The sequence below is a fragment of the Scylla paramamosain genome, chromosome 5 (assembly GCF_035594125.1).
Source record: "Scylla paramamosain isolate STU-SP2022 chromosome 5, ASM3559412v1, whole genome shotgun sequence".
Classification (NCBI taxonomy): Eukaryota; Metazoa; Arthropoda; class Malacostraca; order Decapoda; family Portunidae; genus Scylla; species Scylla paramamosain.
The window spans coordinates 9,716,692-9,736,691 of NC_087155.1; the positions used below are offsets into that span (position 1 = coordinate 9,716,692).

The 20,000-nt window shown below is 41.1% G+C and overlaps 1 long non-coding RNA gene across 1 annotated transcript in view; it reads left to right on the plus strand.

The window, feature by feature from the left end:
- LOC135100501 (uncharacterized) overlaps nt 1-20,000 on the plus strand; it is a 126,633-nt gene that overhangs the window by 86,622 nt on the left and 20,011 nt on the right. The window contains exon 3 of the long non-coding RNA XR_010268739.1: nt 17,230-17,377. This is a non-coding gene — a long non-coding RNA (uncharacterized LOC135100501). The remainder of the gene's footprint in view (nt 1-17,229; nt 17,378-20,000) is intronic.

A 20,000-nucleotide genomic window follows, 5' to 3' on the forward strand; every position in this document is an offset into this window, starting at 1 on the left:
GTCCTCGTACTCTGTTTCTTTACTTTTCTTTCTAATTTCCTCGTTTTTCGTTCTTCTTCTCGTCGTTACCGTCGTTGTCATCGTATTGTTATTTTGGGTGGTGGTGGTGGTGGTGGTGGTGGTAGTGGTGGTGGTAATGGTCTTAGTTGATGGGATGGTGTTACTAGTATTTGTCGTCGTTGTCGTTGTTTTAGTCCTTTTTCTTTCTCCTCTACGTCTCTTCTCCATTTCTCCTTTTCTCACTCGTCCTTATCGTTGTCTTCCTCCTCCTTTCTCCTTTACTTCTTTTTCTTTCATCTTCCTTGTTGTCATGTTTCCTTTTCCTCTCCTCCTCTTCTTCGTACACTCACCTTTTCCGTAACCCTGCCTTTCCTCTTCCTCTAATCCTTTTTTCCTCTCCTTCTGTCCTCTCTGTTATCACCTGACTTTTTTCCATATTTTCCTCTTCCTCGTTCTTCTTGTTTAGCTGACCTCCTCTTCTTTAGCTTGTCTTTCTCCTCCTCGTTCTTCTTGTTTAGCTGACCTCCTCTTCTTTAGCTTGTCTTTCTCCTCCTCTTCTCCTTTTTCTTTCCCTCTCCTGTTCTCCCTTCATTGTCTCATTCCTACGTAACTCTCCTCCACTTTCTCGTCCTCTTCCCTGTTTAAGTCACCTGCTCTTCCCTTCCCTTTGCTCTTTCTCTTCGTCTTACCCTCACGTTCATCCTCGTTCTCGTCCTTTAGTCCGTTGTCCTTCTCCTCTACGTCCTGCTTCTCCTCTTACTAAGAGGAGAGCAGGGAGGCACGAGGAGAGGAGAGAGGACCAGATGGAAAGGTGAGAAGAGGAACGACCTTACCTGTCCTTCACTTGTCCTCTCACTGTCTGGGCCTCTGTCAATTGATTGTGGAACGTAATCTGTAGAGAACGAGAGAGAGAGAGAGAGAGAGAGAGAGAGAGAGAGAGAGAGAGAGAGAGAGAGAGAGAGAGAGAGAGAGAGAGAGAGAGAGAGAGAGAGAGAGAGAGAGAGAGAGAGAGAGAGCTGAAGTGGAGTGGGGGGTTTGTTAGGAATCCCCATTAAGTCCTAATTATGGTAATCACCTAACGCAAGCCTTCCAGATACGTAGTCTGCTTCCAGAAAGAGAGAGAGAGAGAGAGAGAGAGAGAGAGAGAGAGAGAGAGAGAGAGAGAGAGAGAGAGAGAGAGAGAGAGAGAGAGGAAATTAAGAGGCAGGAGAGGAGAGCTTATGTTATGACTCTCCCTAAATTCTTTTTCCATTCTAAAGCAGGTCATGTTTCTGTGACTGCATGTTCATCCCGCAACACTCCACGTCACACCACTGTACCGCACCACTCCACCTCAGCATTTCACACCAGAACACTTCACACTACAACATTTCACACCAGTGGTTCATATATATATATATATATATATATATATATATATATATATATATATATATATATATATATATATATATATATATATATATATATATATATATATATATATATAAAGGCGTACGGAGATGCCAGTCCCTAAAGAAGACACGAAAGACTTAAAACCAACATTAGAGAAGTGCCTTGCTACTTCCTTCTTGAAAGAATTGAAGTCGTAGGAAGGGGGAAATGGTGAAGTTTACCAGAGTTTACCAGTGAAAGAGATGAAGGATTGTGAATACTGGTTTACTCTTGGACTGTGGAGGTGGACAGAATAGAGGCGAGAGAATGTGAAAGTGAGGACAGAGAAAGTAGGAGTAGGAGGGAATAGAGGAGGGGTTACCGTCAGTCCACTCCATACCACACCACTCCACACCATAACATCTCACACCACAGTATTCCACACCATGATGCTCCATACCACAACACCACAATACAGCACATCACACTTAGGCATTACACTGATCACTGCATCATTCCATACTACCCCTCGCCACTACAATACGAAGCACTCCACACTATACCCATCCATACCACATCATTCCATTCCACACAACTAAGGGCCATATTCTGGAACGTTTCGACGCGGCACAGGGGCTGCACTTTCTATAGTATTTATAATTGTATTTATACGGGTTTTAAGAGTGTTTTTAAGGTTCTACTAACAAATTAATAAGATGAATGATGAATGATGAATGATGAACAGAAGAAACACTCTTGAGAACCCGGCTGATCTCCTCTGTGGCCTTTGACAATAGTCGTGATGAGAGAGCAATGCATTTCTGAATACGGTCTCAAACACTACATCGCATTCCACAGTCCACATTCCATTGCAAAGTCAACAGCAACGTTACATTCCGCACCACACGCTAACATTTCAATACACCTTTACTAACACAACCACAGTTCTTTCCACGCCTCAACACATCACGCCACCCTGCAGTACTCCACACCTCAGCCTCTTAACGCCACAGCGCCTCAGATCAAACCAAGAGGCATTCCCTAACTAATATGCGCCACACACTCCTACATTCACACATCCTTCCCTCCCTTCTCGCTCCTGCTTCCTCACCCTGACCGCTGAACCTTGTGTGTGTGTGTGTGTGTGTGTGTGTGTGTGTGTGTGTGTGCTTGTACCTCAGGCGTTCCACTTTGGCTCTTTGTGTACTTTTGCACGTTCTCTCTCTCTCTCTCTCTCTCTCTCTCTCTCTCTCTCTCTCTCTCTCTCTCTCTCTCTCTCTCTCTCTCTCTCTCTCTCTCTCTCTCTCTCTCTCTCTCTCTCTCTCTCTCTCTCTCTCTCTCTCTCTCTCTCTCTCTCTCTCTCTCTCACACACACACACACACACACACACACACACACAGAGAGAGAGAGAGAGAGAGAGAGAGAGAGAGAGAGAGAGAGAGAGAGAGAGAGAGAGAGACATACAGAGCAAGACATTAAGAAGAGACACAGCACAACACAGCACAACACAACACAGTACAGCGCAACACAGCACAACACAGCACAACACAACACAGTACAGGACAACACAGCACAACACAGCACAACACAACACAGTACAGCACAGCACAGCACAGCACAGCACAGCACAACACTATATTCCACAGTCCAATGAAACACAACACAGCAAAAAACAAGACAATACTGAACACACACTGCAGTAAAACAAAGGGTTGCACCACATAAAAAGAACAAAAAAACTGTAAAGAAAGCAACACACACACACACACACACACACACACACACACACACACACACACACACACACACACACACACACACACAAAGCAACAAAAGAGTGTAGCACGGCGCAACACAAAACAACGCAACGCACCGCAACGAAACACAAGAAAGAAAGGGAAGCCACACGCACAACACAAAAATAGAACAACACACACACACACACACACACACACACACACACACACACACACACACACACAAGCAACACAGAATAAAAAAAAGGAATCAAGACAAAACTTAAAAAAATATATATTCCTTTCGCAAAAACAACATTAGAGAAAACACAAAAGGAAGGGAGCAACACAACAACACCACGCCACATTATTTACCGCAACTCACGCAGGGAAACACACAACACCCCATTACCACATCACTGCAACACTCACCACACAGTGCAGCAACCCCAATAAAACACATTGCATTTAACAGACGCCTTAACAGAAAAGCAAAAACAACAGTAAAAAGAAACGGAAGGACTGAAAGAGGAAGAAATACACAGACAGCACCAGAAAGAGAGAGAGAGAGAGAGAGAGAGAGAGAGAGAGAGAGAGAGAGAGAGAGAGAGAGAGAGAGAGAGAGAGAGGGAGGGAGGGGGGAATTAGTCCCTTGCTGCAACAAGAAGAGCAAAAACAACAGTAGAAATAAATGGAAGAACTGGAAGAGATAGAATAGAAATACACAGACACCACCAGAGAGAGAGAGAGAGAGAGAGAGAGAGAGAGAGAGAGAGAGAGAGAGAGAGAGAGAGGAAGGGAGGGAGGGAGGGAGAGATGGAGGGAGGAACGGAGGGGTGTCACATCAACATTCTGGACAGCAGCGGCGGGCGTGTGGATGAAGCTGGCACTGCGTCCCTGTAATGATGGGCGGGCGGCATAGGAAGAGTAGCAGCAGCAGCAGGAGTGGCGGCGAGGCGAGGCGAGGCGGGGAAGCAGAGTTGAAATGAGACGAACTGGGAGGAGAGGCAGAGTAACCAAATAATGAAGAAGTAACGAGATGAGAGGGAGAAAGACCTTAAAAGAAGAGAGATAATCAAAGGTTCTGGAGAAAGAGGAGATGAAAAGGACAGTGAGAAGAAATGAATTGAGTTGGGAGGAGAGACAGAGTAACCAAATAATAAAGAAGTAATGAAATGAGAGGGAAGAAAGCCTTAAAAAGAAAGAGAAGAGGAGAAAGAGGAGTAGTAAAAGGAAAATCAAAAAGACAGTAAGAAGAAGAGGCTGAAATAGACAAGAGAGGAGAGACGCAGTAGCTAAATAACAAAGAAATGAGTTAATAGGAAAGAAAACCTTGAAAGAAGAAGGATGATGAGAGGTATCTGAAGAAAGAGGAGTAGTAAGAGGAAGACCAGAAAGAGAAATAGACAAGATCAGAGGAACATGGTAGCTAAGTAACAAAGATGTAATGAGGTAAGAACGAGGAGAGCAACAGAAAAAAAAAAGACTAATTAGGAAGGGAAAAGAAAAGTTGGAATAAAAGGAAGAGAAGACCCAGAACCAGGAGAGATGGGAATGAGAAACACACTAACGAAATAACAAAGAAATAATGAAATGAGGATGAGCAGGAGAACATTGGAAGAAGAAAAATATCATGAGAGAGAAAAAGGATTAATGGTTGGGAAAGAAAAAGAAAAAAAAAACAGAGGAGAAAAAAACCCAGAAACATACGAGGTGGAAAAGAAACAAAATAACAAAGAAATAATGAGATGAGAACGGCGAGGACGGTAAAAGAAGAAAAGGGGAAAAAATACGGATGAGGACGAGAGGCAGGAATAGAATGAAGAGAAAGACAAGGATAACAGAGAAAGGAAAGAAAAAAAGAAGCCAAGAAAAATAAGAAAACATAAAAGAACAGCAAGAACAACGAGGAAAAAAAAAAAACTGAGAATATGAAATGAGAACGAGGAGAAGAATATATGAAGTAAAAAGAGTAAAAGGAAGACAAGAACAAATGAAAAGCTGAGAACGAAAAGAATAGTAAAAAGAGAGGAATGAAATGAACCAGGAAAGACGAAAGAGGATATAACAGTAAAAGGAGGAGAACAAAGAAACAAACAAAGCTGAGAATATTAAATGAGAACAAGGACAGTGAAAGAGGAAAGATAAACAAAAAAAAAAAAACATCAGGACGGGGGAATGGGAGCAGGAGTAGATGAAGGAGAAGAAAAGAACACAAATAACACTAATAACATAAGTATTGTTGAGGACAAGAATAGGAACGCAAATTCAGATCAAATAGGAAAGAAGACAAGCAAAGAAAGAATAATGAAAATACAAAAAAAGAGAACAAAGTAAAGGAATAAAAGTAAAAACAATACAGATTCATAAAAGCAAGAACAGAGGAAAGTAAAGGAGGAAGAGGAAGACGAGGAAGAAGAAGAAGAGAAGGGAGAAAGGAGATATAGGAGATACAAAATAGAGAAGTCGGAAGGGAGAGGGAGAAGAGAGGAAGGTAAATGAGGTAGAAAGGGGATTTTTCTGACCAGAGGTGGAAACAAGATAGCCAAAAGATACCTAAGAGATGGGTTAGGAGGGTGAGGAGGAGGAAGAGGAGGAGGAGGAGGAGGAGGAGGAGGAGGAGGAGGAGGAGGAGGAGGAGGAGGAGGTGGAGTAGAAGGAGGAAGAGGAAAGGGAAAAAGAAATGAATCCGAATAACACATAAAAGAAAACAAACAACGTGTGAGTAGATAAGAAATAGACTTAAGAAATTATGGTTTTACTAAAAGCTGTCAAAATAAAAGAAACTGTCCTGTAGATAGGAAAAAAAAATATATATATATAATAGTGTAGAGAGAGAGAGAGAGAGAGAGAGAGAGAGAGAGAGAGAGAGAGAGAGAGAGAGAGAGAGAGAGAGAGAGAGAGAGAGAAACGAAGAGCATTAAAAAAAATACGAAAAGAGTTAGTAGAAATAAAAAAGAATATGTTTGTAGAATTTCCGTATCACTTACACCACCTTTATGGTTCAGCTGACTGACGAGATGAAATACGGAAAGGCAAAGGGTTACGATTATAATGGAAAAAAATAAATAAATAAAAGAAAATAGAACAAAGCCGCAAATACACAGAAATATATAGAGATAGTGTAGGCATAAGGGTCACAGTGAAAACAATAGATAAACGAACTACAGACGTATGTGAAAAATAATATTAATGGTTATGGGGATTAGAGTGAAAAAAAAAAAGAAAAAAAATAGAAGGGAATCTAACACACACATGTAGTACAAAATTACGTAGTGTTGGTTCAAATTTAGTTGAATTTACACGAGAAAGAGATGAGGGTCGAGTAGACAAGTGAATTATCCCCGGGTGCTAAGTTAATTCATTGCCAATATCATGTATATACGCACCATGAAATCTAATGTAGAGGAAACAAGTAACATTTGGTGACTATTTAATTTTAAAGAGAAGCGACACGTGTTAGAAATTGGAGTCCATCTTAGGATATTAATCTGTTTCACTTGTACTTCATAAGATGTTTACAGAAAATACCTTCGACTTTAAAGGCATTTGAAACTTAACAGAGGTAACGAAAAAACAGGAAATATAATTACTCTTGCATCATTTGGTAATTTCCTTAAAATAATAGAAGAGTGTCGTGTTAATTATTGGATTACCTGTCGCCGCCAAGTTTCGATGTTATTAATTTTCATTCGGTTAACATGTTTAGTAGATGTCCGATGCCCTGAAATATTTATCTAATCGACTTTTAAATGCATCAGTTGTTAGCATGTTTACTGTATTAGGCGATAATTTGCTCCAATTTTCTGTAAATGTTGCAAAAAATTCTGTGCTACATATTTCCTTTTTTTTTCCCTGTGACAGTCTTTCGCCGTTTTTTATTAAAACTGTTACTTTGAGTGTGGGGAGAGAGAGAGAGAGAGAGAGAGAGAGAGAGAGAGAGAGAGAGAGAGAGAGAGAGAGAGAGAGAGAGAGAGAGAGAGAGAGAGAGAGAGAGAGAGAGAGAGAGAGAGAGAGAGAGAGAGAGAGAGAGAGACTCACACACGCACGCACGCACGCGCGCGCACGCACACACACACACACACACACACACACACACACACACACACACACACACACACACACACACACACACACACACACACACACACACACACACACACACACACACACACAATGTAAAAGTAATAATAAGGAATGCAATATATTTTCCCAACTTTACGGGAAGGCTAAAACTAATAATCCTGCGCTGTTCAGCTTTCACACTGCACACTTCTTACTCCTGAAAGTACACAATCTTGATGCACATTTCGCATGGACAATCCAAATCTGAAGAATTCCGTGGTCTCTCTCTCTCTCTCTCTCTCTCTCTCTCTCTCTCTCTCTCTCTCTCTCTCTCTCTCTCTCTCTCTCTCTCTCTCTCTCTCTCTCTCTCTCTCTCTTCCTCTCGAGCGCGCCCGTTCATTTCTCTTTCTTGTAAGCGAATGAGTGAGCGAGCGCTCGCGTGCGCGTAATTTTCATCCTAACTCTAAACATTTTTCATATCACATGTTGCTCAATAAGCGTGCTTCGTGAAGAGCAACAACACTGTACGAAATGACTGGCGCTTTGCACTTGGCGCCGTTTCTCATCTGAAGTAATGATTAATAAAACAGTGCAAGTTGAGGCGCAGCCTGCATGCTAACAGGTCAAGTCATTCACGAGTTTACTTTCCATGTCTTTTTTAAACAAATTTAATGTAAGAAACATTACAGGAATGACTGTCTCCTGAATCATGTCATGTATCACTGGTGGGCTAAAAATCCTTAGGAAGCCTCCCTCGGCGCGACGTCCTTCACCGCTTTCCTCGTGAGACTGGCATGGGCTTGACTCGTTTTCACTCTCTCTCTCCGCTGAATGGAACACTTGGGAAGCCGTGGTGAAGTGTGAGTTTTTTGTGTTTCTCGACAAAAGTCGCGGGAGGAAGACATTACTCTGTTTATCAATTAATTTCATAATGAATGTTCTTATGGAACTTTATTGATTCATATATTTTGTTAATTCTGATTAAAAACGATGAACAACGTAATCTAATAAAGTTCAGAAAAGAAAAAAATCCTATGTTTTTCAGTGTAAGAAATTATGCACATTGTCCATGAACGCATTATGTAATTGGTGACTCACAAAGACGACACATCATACAAACTGCCTCTGGTGTGTAAGCGAGAGTAGTGATAGGTATGAGAAACCGGACAGGTGAGCCCATGTCTTGTTCGTTCCCACATCCTGTACCTCATCGTTTTGAGCAATCTGCCAATTAATTTAAACTTCTTATTAATTCGAATTCGTGTTTCAGTACGAAAACCACACCTCTAATTTCCTTGTTTTTTTTATTAACATCCTCGTCGTGTCGTCAGAGTTTGTTGGGCAATCTTCGCATCCTGTCAGCGGAGTTTGGTGCAATTTAGTTTTGACTCATGAAGTGTTTGCTTCCAAAGTGAATTCCGGCTTGATAAAAGTGTTTCCTTCTCCGTCTCCAGTCTATTTAGTTCACTTACTACTGCCACCGCCACGCTCCTCCGTGTCTTTCCTCGCACGCGGGTCGATGCTCCTACTCCTGTTCAACGTAACCTCATTCCTCGTGGACGTAAACATCTTAATCGAGTTACGCTGAGTCTGGGTCGCCCTCATCCTCTTTCCTCCACCACAAATTTCTTCAGAAGGCAACACTCTTCCCCCGAGATGACTGACTTTCTTATCCCCATCATGTTGCCTCAACTTCAAGTCCAAACCTCTTGTAACGAAACTCAATAAAGTGGTGTCGCTCATTCATGCATGTTTTCGTTTTCTTTGGGAACATGTATATCTTCAGATGACTCTGAGACTCTTAAGATATACCTCCGCATGATTGGATAAGTTCGTCATTTACGTCATCCCCTATATGAAAACATAAAAAGAAAAGCTTGATAATGTTATTCAAATGATTTTGATGACGCAGTAAATAAAGTTTTTATGTCAGGAAATGACATGGGGGACATATGATACAAGTGACATTAGGGCAGAGAATGAATAGAGGTAGGCAGAGATCAGGACAGAGGTGTGACATAAGAACAGGATAAGTGTACGACACCAGTGAATGTTAACAATACTGCCTCAGTCGATATTGTGCCTACAAAAACTACACTTAGGAAAGGAAGTAAAGGTCACTCGCCGAGAGAATAATTAGTAATTCAGAATGAGAGCGAGGCATCAGGGCGCCAGTTGGGAATGCCAGGGTAGGTCAGGTGTCAGGTGAGGGAAGGCCAGGTAACACAGGTCATTTATGCATACAAGGGGGCGCGCGAACATTTCACAGAGTAAATCTTTAACTGAAAACATTTGAAAAAGCATTGGATTTTTGTGTGAAAACAGTTTGAATGATTGAAATGTTGACGTGGAAAAATACTACTACCGTGTGTGGCATATTGACAGACATATTGATGTGTATTTTTATGATCTCAGGATTTAATCAGTAAACAGTGGTGATGGCTTGACCAAGTGAGCAAGGAAATGGTGTTTTTCTTTTACTCCTGGATCGAACATGGAAGTAATTCATTGATAAATTAGTTTAAGGGACCGAAATTATGGGATCGTATGCTGTCAGAAGCCACTGGAGTAAAACAACTGTTTTGTAATGTTAAGGGAATAGAAGAGGAAATAACAATATCCAGAGAAACACAGCAAATTAATATTTAACATCGGGAAAGTTGCTTACAGAATCATCGAACTTTAAATGTAAATATATAGATAGAGAAAAATGTGTAATATGTAAAGTTCAAATCTGTAACCAGTTGTGCAATATTACAATGCGTATGATGTTAACAAGTGACTTACTATGCGAGGTATGAATGATGATCAGGTAGATGTGCGAATTTATTTATTTATTTATTTTTTATCATGTTCATTGTTAGTTCCTTCCAGTCTGAATGTTCGTGGCAAACCAGGTAAGGTTCCTACACAGCTAATTAGGAAAATCATACAGTTGAGTCACAAAGGCACGCTACTTGCCAACACCGCTAATTAAACAAACCAGGTAACCCGCCGTAAGAGCCCATTAAACCAGCCAGGTAACACGCCCACACCGCTGATTAAATAAAGCAGATAATCCAGCCACAAAGCCCATTAAACTAGCCACGTAGGCCGCCCATCAGGCCTAAACAAGGTAACCTGACCACACAACTAATAGATATGCCAGGTAGTCCAATCACTAAGCCAATTAAATAAACCAGGTAACTCACACACACAGCTTATTTCAGCCAGATAAGCCAAACACGCAGCCCATTACAGCCAGGTAAGCCACACACAAAACACAGTTACCAAATCAACAAAGTTCACACAAATACGTTTGCCATAAATGGAAAAAAAAAAAAGTTAAATTACCAAAGTGAATGATTTAATTGTGCAATCGTTCGTTCAGCAGTTTTGAAAATAAATAAATAAATAAATAAATAAATAAATAAATAGATAGGTATAGAAATAAAATGTGTACACAAATAAATAACTGCACAACTCATGCATTTTCTGGTCATGTTGCAAAAATCATTCCAAAAAAACAAAAGGTGTGTGTGTGTGTGTGTGTGTGTGTGTGTGTGTGTGTGTGTGTGTGTGTGTGTGTGTGTGTGTGTGTGTGTGTGTGTGTGTGTGTTTTACCCAGAAAGATAAAAAAAAAAGGCTCTAAAAACTCTCACCCGCAAACACACACACACACACACACACACACACACACACACACACACACACACACATATATGACAGGCAGCCATATCTGAAACAAAGATATTGCCACATTTACGAGAGAGAGAGAGAGAGAGAGAGAGAGAGAGAGAGAGAGAGAGAGAGAGAGAGAGAGAGAGAGAGAGAGCCCTTAGGAAGAGGGTGAGGCTGACTTTTATTATGGTTTGGGTAACATTATGGCCAAGAAACGTTTCGTCTGTTTGAGACTTTGTTGAAGGGAACCAGATAAAGGGAGAGAGAGAGAGAGAGAGAGAGAGAGAGAGAGAGAGAGAGAGAGAGAGAGAGAGAGAGAGAGAGAGAGAGAGGGAAAGCTCCGTGTCTAGGGAAATAATGGACGTTAAGATAATGAGGAAAGATAAAGCATATCTAGTCACCCTTTCCTCCTCACACTCATTCCTTTTCTCTCTCTGTTTCTCCCTACCTGGACTCTCTCTCTCTCTCTCTCTCTCTCTCTCTCTCTCTCTCTCTCTCTCTCTCTCTCTCTCTCTCTCTCTCTCTCTCTCCGCTGGACACTGACATGTAATTATTCACGACTTTAACACACTACTACGTGTCCACAGGGAAAGAGACAGGAAAGGGAATGGAAGGCTAAAAAGACTAGTAGGGAGAAAGGAAAGAAAATAAGAAAAAAAAAGAGAAAACAAGTACAACGACACGTGTGCTGACTAGAGGAAGAAAATACGAGAGGTGCCTGTAATAAAGTAAGCCCAGAAAAAAAGTGAGATAAAGAAGAAGAGCACAGAGAGAGAGAGAAAAAAAGAGAAATTAGAAACAGCAGCAGATTTGTTGACACTGATGAGGTTGTAAATGATAAACCACGAAAGAGAAAAGAAAGAGAAAGAAACTGGAGAATGAGGAGGAGGGGAAAGAAAAAAAGAAGAAGAAGAAGAAGAAGAAGAAGAAGAAGAAGAAGAAGAAGAAAAAGAAGACGCATAGGGCCAAACAGGTGAATATGGAATGTTGGCCTTTAACTCTTCAAGTGTTTCGTCAACATGCAAAACCTGCAGTGCTTGTACGAGGATTGGGCTGGGCAGTGTAATCTCTCTCTCTCTCTCTCTCTCTCTCTCTCTCTCTCTCTCTCTCTCTCTCTCTCTCTCTCTCTCTCTCTCTCTCTATGCTGGTGGTACATAAACGCAAGAAAAACTAACACAGGGAAGAAAAAGAAGCTGAAAAAGGACCACGAAAACAACAATAAGAGAAAGAGACGAAAAATAAAACATCAGTTCAAACAGCGACTGAAAAATATAAGCACTGTAGCATCTCATTAACTTGGACTCCCCCGGAAAAAAAGATAAAATAAGAGAGAAAAAAAATGAGAGAAAAAAAAAAGAGATAGAGAGAGATCACCAAAGCAGGTACAAAAAAAAATATCTATATCTATGAAAAATATCCCTTTGATCTGAATATGTGTGTGAGAGAGGGAAAAACTGTAAAAAAATATGGAAACAGGTACATTTCCCAATAATTAAAGTCTCCCTCCCCTCACCTTTCCCCCTCTTTCCCCTCCTCCTCCTCTTCCTGTGCCCACAAGCTCTCGTATGCATATGTATATCTGCGCCTTTATACATGCATGGAGAAAGGGTCATTTTTCTCTTTTAAGGTGATGGATGACTCAATCACACCCTCCCTTCTTTCCCTCCCTTAGCTTTCTCTCCCTCTTTCCCTCCCTCTCTCCTTAACTCTCTCTTCGTCCTCCTTCATCCAACCTATCTCTCTCTCTCTCTCTCTCTCTCTCTCTCTCTCTCTCTCTCTCTCTCTCTCTCTCTCTCTCTCTCTCTCTCTCTCTCTCATTTTTAGTTTTTCTCCTTTGTACTTCATCTCTCCCCTCAGACTTTTCCTTTCTCATCTCTCCCCCGTTCCTCTTCTCCTCCTCTTTCTCCCATTTTTTTACTCCTTTCCCATCCCTCCCTTTTCTTTTTTTTATTAGGGTTCCCTCTCAAGCTTCCCGTGTGATGATAACACCATCCTCTTTGCCTTTCTCTATTTTATTATCTTTTTTCCTCTCAATTTCCCTCTGATGTAAATGATAAGAATCTTGTCACTTATAACACCTATGATACCTGTGTCCTGTGATACCTATGTTCCTCTACTTATCTGTTTACCAGGACTCTCTCTCTCTCTCTCTCTCTCTCTCTCTCTCTCTCTCTCTCTCTCTCTCTCTCTCTCTCTCTCTCTCTCTCTCTCTCTCTCTCTCTCTCTCTCTCTCTCTCTCTCTTTTGCTCATGTTTATTCATCACAATTTCTGTTATATTTTGGTTCTCATATTCGTCATTTAAGTGGTCTGGTCTCTCTCTCTCTCTCTCTCTCTCTCTCTCTCTCTCTCTCTCTCTCTCTCTCTCTCTCTCTCTCTCTCTCTCTCTCTCTCTCTCTCTCTCTCTCTCTCTGTGCAATCACTATCATTGGTACTTTTCATCACACACACACACACACACACACACACACACACACACACACACACACACACACACACACACACACACACACACACACACACACACACACACTTCACCTAATTAGGTATTACCTTTTTTCTTTCCATTCCCCATTTTCTTGTTAGGTTTGACGCTCACTTTAATGAATCAACAGAGTGAGAAAAAAGAAGGCAAGCAAAAGACACCCATAAGAGTAATTAGGTTCACAGTATCAAAGAGTGCTGTGTAAGGAACGAAAAAGGAAAAAAAAGAATAAGGATCCTTGTTGACATAGAATAAAAGGGGAGCAGAACCCTTGTTTATACGTAGAAAAGAATAAGAGAGGAAAAAAAAATTGACCGGAAGAACACATGTAAAAAGCTAGAATAATCACCAGACATCAAGGGGATCATAGAGAGAAATAACGAATAATTTAAATGAAGAAAGAATAACTGACATGTGAAAATAAATAATGCAGAGAATATCATGTATGGTTATCATTATCATCTGGTGACATCGTTTACTGAAACTAATTTGCCAACAACGTCAGAATCTTGTAAATAAAGAGACCAATAAATAAAAGATAAAGGAGAGCATGCATTCTTTATCAAGGCTTTAACGTTAAATTTCCCTCGTCTATTAGGACTTTAGTCGTAATATTGAATAAATAAAATAAAGTGAAATAAAAATAACCAAAGAAACGAATAATAATTCAATGGAAAAATACACGAAAATGACCAAGAAAAGTTACCACACAAGCATAAAATAAGTTGGGAATGACAACACTAAAGGAAAAGGAAGAAGCAACAATAATAACAACAACAGGAGTAAAGCCAATCACAATTCAATGTAATACAAATGACTGATGTTTGATACTGTTGTTGTTTGGTCTTTGAAGCTGAAGTTAGAGAGAGAGAGAGAGAGAGAGAGAGAGAGAGAGAGAGAGAGAGAGAGAGAGAGAGAGAGAGAGAGAGAGAGAGACAGTAATAGAGGGAAAGACAGACAAGCAGCTACAAAGTTATTCTTACCACAACACAGCATCCATGTATATATTTTCTTATAGTTGTATTTTTGTATTCCTGATTCCTCTCATCTTCTGCCTTCTCGCACGCCGCCTTCCTTGTTATGCAGCTCAGCCTTTTCGAGACGACGCTGCGATGCTCTCTCCTCCTCCTCCTCCTCCTCCTCCTCCTCCTCCTCCTCAAGGGGATGTCGTTCTCAGTCCTCTCGTGAAACTCCGGCATCGTTTCTTCTGCGTGAAATGCATCATATCCTGTATCTCATTTTCTGTTGATACACTTTCCCTGTCCTCTTCTTCCTCTGATTCTCTCTCTCTCTCTCTCTCTCTCTCTCTCTCTCTCTCTCTCTCTCTCTCTCTCTCTCTCTCTCTCTCTCTCTCTCTCTCTCTCCCTCCCTCCCTCCCTCTCTGTCTCCACGTACACATTTTTTTTTCGTTTTAATGCTAAATCCTGTTTCTTTTTCTTTTTTTTTCACTTTACGTAATAAATTGTCTATTTTTTTCTCTCTCTCGTCTTTCTTTATCATACTCCTTCCTTCTGTTTATCCTTCCATCTCCTCCTATCATCCTTTTTTGTTACATTTTTTCTTCTATCTTTTCCCTCCATCCTAATAATTTCCTTTCTTCCCTTCCTTTTCTCATCCTCTCCTTCCTTCTTTTCTTCCTTATCTCCTCTTCCACACTCTTCCTTTCCTTTATTTTTCCTCCCCCTTTTTTTCACTCTCACCTACCTTCCTCCCTTTCTGTTTTCTTCCTCCAACGGCACACCTCCCACCACCCTGACTCAATTTCCTCTCCTTTTGACTACTTGAGATACAGTAATATTTTCTTCCTGCTTTTGGGCGGCTGTCCTCTCCCCTCTGACCGTGTATAGGAAGGAAGTAGATACGAAGGGACTTGCTAAAGGGAACAGGCGAAAGAAAGAAAACGGAGGCAAAACATATATAAAAATAATTGTATTACATGACGGTTATGTACATAAAAGGATGGAAAAGTAAGGGATAGAAAGAGAGAGACAAGAATGGGAGGGCCTATATATGTAAAGAAGGGAGGGAGGGAGAGAACGAAAAACAAAGGAAATAGGGGAGAGGAGAAAAAAAAACGAAAGAAGGAAAGAAGGGGAGAGAATAAAGGATAGGGAGAGACATGAAAAGATGAAGACGAAAGGAAAAAGCGAGAGAAAAGTAAGAAGTTATGTGGGGTGGGTGGAGAGGGAGAAAAAAGTTAAAAGAGAAGAGAAATAAAAAAAAAACGAAAAAGAAAGGAGGGAAAGAATAAAGGATAGAGATAGAAAGGAAAAAGATAAAGAGAAAAAAAGAGAACAGTAAAAAGTTATGTGGATGGAAGAAGAGAGGGGAATAGAAGGAAAATGTCAGAGGTAAAAGAAAAGAAGAAGGAAAAGTGTAAAGATTAAGAGGAAAAACGAGAAGGGTAAGAATTTAGGGACATAGGTGGAGAAAGAGAGAAAAAAAGGAAGAAAGATAGGAGGAGGGGCGAAGGAAAAAGTTTGGAGGGAGAAATGCAAATATGAACAGGAAAAGGAGAAAATATAAGAACGTAAAGAAGAGAGAGAGAGAGAGATAGAGAGGAAGGGAGGGAGCTAGTGATTAACGAAGGGAAGGGAAAATGGAAGAAAAAGATAGGAAAGGGAAGAAAAAAGGAAAGGAGGGAAGGTAAAATGCAAAGGTGAAAAGGAAAAGGAGAAAAGTAAGAAGATAGGAGGGTGAGGGGTGTGAGAGAGAGAGAGAGAGAGAGAGAGAGAGAGAGAGAGAGAGAGAGAGAGAGAGAGAGAGAGAGAGAGAGAGAGAATACTGCAGCACAAATTAAGGGAATAAACTCTTACCATTAGGTTTTCCGACAACATGCATCGCGCGCCCCTACCACCACCACCACCACCATCACCACCACCACCACCACCACTCGCAGTACAACCAACATTTTCCTCCCAAAGTATTTAGCGAAAAAAAAAGTAAAAAAAAAAAAAAAAAAGAGACAAAGGAAAATTAGAGCAAAACGTGAAGGTAACGCGGCAAAAGATGAGCAAACATAAAGAACCCGAGACAAAAATGGCGCTGAATGGGGATCCTTTCATGCAGTTGTACGTATAAATTTGCCTAAATGTAAGTATGTAACACAACACTTATTTTCACGTCCCCCCACCCACACACACACACACACACACACACACACACACTCTCTCTCTCTCTCTCTCTCTCTCTCTCTCTCTCTCTCTCTCTCTCTCTCTCTCTCTCTCTCTCTCTCTCTCTCTCTCTCTCTCTCTCTCTCTCTCATGTATTTCTAAGTGGAATTTCAATTTTCACTCTTTTAGAACTAATCAACAGTCTGTAATCAGTTTCTTAATGATTTCAGATACCATTTACTGACAATATTTCTCTTCCTGCCCCTCCTTATTCAGTTCCTTAACGATATCAGATACCATTTATTGACCATTCTTCTCTCCCTACCTGTCCCCAATGAGTTACGTAAGAATAACAAACACTATTTACTACCTTCATTTCTCTCTCTACGTCTCCAGATCAGTTTCTTAACCCTTTTACTGCCACGTGGTATATCTTTCTATAATTACCAATCACTCTGAGACATCTTTACTTGTTCTACAGCCACATCCAATCTTTGAACTGGGAAGAAATTGTAAAACGTATTGTTTTTCATAGCCAACTTTCTTGTAGATCCTTATAAAGATTTCACGCATTGCTTCTGGTGCTGATAATCATTTCATGTCGCGGTGAAAGGATTAACAGTACCAAATGCCATTTACTGACCGTGTTTCTCTTTCTACCTCTCCTCACTCTGCTACTTAACAGTATTCGATGCCATTTACTAACCATGCTTCTCTCTACCTCCCCCTAAACAGTACCCTAACAATACCCAATTCCATTTACTAACCATGCCTCTCTCTCTCTGCCTCCCCTACAGTTCTGCGGGAGGACTTCAGAGCATCACCGGCGTCGGCTCGCGGGTTGGCCGGGGAGCGAACCGTCCTGGACTGCTCACCGCCCCGAGGCCACCCTGAACCCATAGTCTCCTGGACCAAGGACGGCCACCCTCTCGCTCTTGATGACAGGTGAGTCTGCACGGGAGGAGGGAGGGGAAGATAAGGGAAGGAGCCAAAATGGGATTATAGGATGGGAAAAGAAAGGAGGAGTAGGTGGAGGGAAGATTGGACTAGAGTATGGGAGGAAAAGGAGATTAAGATGAAGGGAGGGATGGATGTAAGAGATACGTAATGTAAAGGTGTCGTGTTTGCAACGTCGGAATAAACGTGCCTGCATGTGATAGTAAAGTAAAGAGGAATGATTTATTTATTTATTTTTTTAGAAAAAAATGTTAAGACTGATTGTTAGAAGTAAGATAGATAGATAGATAGATAGATAGATAGATAGAGATAGATAGAGAGAGAGAGAGAGAGAGAGAGAGAGAGAGAGAGAGAGAGAGAGAGAGAGAGAGAGAGAGAGAGAGAGAGAGAGAGAGAGAGAGAATTGTGTGTCATTATGTAGTTAACACACTTTACGGGCAATGTTTTACGGAATTTTTATGTAACTATCTTACTTCGCTGTGAATAAAGCAATTGTTGCTTCCATTTAAAAACAGTGTTAGTGAAAAAATATTTGGTGGTGATTATGTAACAATAATGTGATCATTGTTTACACGTTATTTGGTAGAGCATGGGAATTGTGTTTGTTAACTAAGGAAATGACTTATCCAAGTGAAAGACTGATTAAATTTTCGGTACATATCGTGACTACTTAACTTCCAAAGCGGAGCACATTCCTACTCTCTTCCCTTTTACAAAGATCTCCATTCTTGGAGACTTCAATGTTCACCACCAGCTTTGGCTTTCCTCTCCCTTCACTGACCATCCTGGTGAACTAGCCTTCAACTTTGCTATCCTCCACGACCTAGAGCAATTGGTGCAGCACCTTACTCGTATTCCTGACCGTATTGGAGATACTCCCAACATTCTTGACCTTTTCCTGACCTTCCTTCTGCTTATGCTGTCATCCTCTCTTCTCCGTTGGGCTCCTCCGATCACAATCTCATATCTGTATCTTGTCCTATCGCTCCAATCCTTCCTCAAGATCCTCGTAAGCGAAGGTGCCTCTGGCGTTGGGGGGACCTGAGGAGGTATTTTCCTGATTTTCCTTGGAATGACTACTGCTTCCGTGTCAGAGACCCGTCTTTGTGTGCTTAGCACGTAACAGAGGTGTCAGTGTCTGGCATGGAGGTGTACATTCCTCACTCTTTTCTCGACCTAAAGCTTCCAAACCTTGGTTTAACACAGCTCGTTCTCGTGCTATACATGATAGAGAGGTGGCTTACAAAAATTACTTAAGCCTTCCATCACCAGAATATCATGCACTTTATATTTCTGCCCGGAACCATGCCAAGTCTGTTCTCCAACTAGCCAAAAACTCCTTCATTCTCTTTTAGAGATTTTGGTGAAACTTTTGTTGTTGCCTTGGACATATCAAAAGCTTTTGATAGATTCTTGCACAAAGCTTTGATTTCCAAAGTACCCTCCTACGGCTTCTATCCTTCTCTCTGTAACTTCATCTCAAGTTTTCTTTCTGATCGTTCTATTGCTGCTGAGGTAGACGGTCACTGTTCTTTTCCTAAATCTATTAACAGCGGTGTTCCTAAGGGTTCTGCCCTGTCATCCACTCTCTTCTTAATATTCATCAATGACCTTCTGAACGAAACTTCTTGTCCTATCCACTCCTACACTGATGATACCACCCTGCACTTTTCCGCGTCTTTTCATAAACTTCCAACCCTTCAGGAAGTAAACATTTCACGCAGGGAAGCCACAGAACGCCTGACTTCTGATCTCTCTAAAATTTCCTGATTGGGGCAGATCAAACTTGGTATTGCCCAATGCCTAAAAAACTCAATTCCTCCATCTGTCAACTCGACACAACCTTCCAGACAACTATCTTCAATGACACTCAACATCCTCGGTCTGTCCTTTACCTATAATCTGAACTGGAAACTTCACATCTCATCTCTAGCCAAAACAGCTTCTATGAAGTTAGGCGTTCTGAGACGTCTCCGCCAGTTTTTCTCACCCCCTAGCTGCTAACTCTGTACAAGGGCCTTATCCGTCCATGTATGGAGTATGCTTCACATGTCTGGGGGGTTCCACTCATACCGCTCTTCTAGATAGGGTGGAATCAAAAGCTTTTCGTCTCATCAACTCCTCTCCTCTAACTGTCTTCAGCCTCTCTCTCATCGCCGCAGTGTTGCATCTCTAGCTGTCTTCTACCGCTATTTTCATGCTAACTGCTCTTCTGATCTAGCTAACGGCATGCCTTCCCTCCTCCCGCGGCCTCACTGCACAAGACCTTCTTCTTTCTCTCACCCCTATTCTGTCTACCTCTCTAATGCAAGAGTTAACCAGTATTTTTAATCATTCATCCCTTTCTCTGGTAAACTCTGGTTCTGTATTTCCACCTTCCTAGGACTTGAATTCTTTCTAGAGGGAGGTTTCAAAACACTTATTCTTCAATATTTTACTACCGCTTTGGACCCTTTTCTGGGACTGGCATCTCAGTGGGCTTTTTTTTTTTTAATTAGATTTTTGTTGTCCTTGCCCAGTGCCCCTCATAAAAAAAAAAAAATGTACGGCTTTATTTTTTTTTACATAAATTAAATGGATTTGGATAGTGAAGTGATTTTCTACTCGTTTC